The sequence below is a fragment of the Triticum aestivum genome, chromosome 6A (genome assembly GCF_018294505.1).
Source record: "Triticum aestivum cultivar Chinese Spring chromosome 6A, IWGSC CS RefSeq v2.1, whole genome shotgun sequence".
NCBI lineage: Eukaryota > Viridiplantae > Streptophyta > Magnoliopsida > Poales > Poaceae > Triticum > Triticum aestivum.
In genome coordinates, this window is record NC_057809.1 from 164,277,586 (window position 1) to 164,278,272 (window position 687).

The following is a 687-nucleotide window of genomic DNA, read 5'->3' on the forward strand; positions in this document are numbered from 1 at the left end:
AGTCGACCATAGATCGAGTCTTGTTCCAGTAACCCCCATACTTGTTTTGTACTACCACTTGTCCCTGCCGCAGGTAGGGTACGGTTCAGTAAGTCGTCAACCCCTTTCAAGTACACACTGTACAGAGAGGCCATGGTGGAAGATACCGGTTGTAGCTGGTAGGCAGGCCACCTGGTCCAGGGGCATGGGTGTTTCCGGTTGGGACCGAGAGAGGAGGCCACCCCTTAGAGCGCGCGATATAAATTTGATCCCATGCTACGCGAGGTTGTAGCCTTCCCACTTAGAGTTTTGCTTAACAAGTGTCGTGGGTGATTCCAGACACCGGTGAGTTAAGCTGGTGTGTGCAAGTCAGGTGTGTTTTCAATTAAAAGACCGTAGACGGAATTAGTCCCGATGGACTAAAGGAATCCGTTACTCGTGGGTAAAGAGTACACCCTCTGCAGAGATTAAACCTATTCGAATAGTCGTGTCCATGGTTAAGGATTTCAGTCTGGGATGGGTCAAGGGTTGGTCTTAGTGTCGGTCTTCGGAGGAGAAATTGTTAAACCAGAACTTGGATTGTGACTTCTGACTTGTGAAGATTTTGATTATTATTATTATGGACTAACCCATTATATCATTGAGTATCCCTGGGACGATTCTACCTCCTGGATATTCATTGTGATCATTTATTTTATAAGCCCTTTA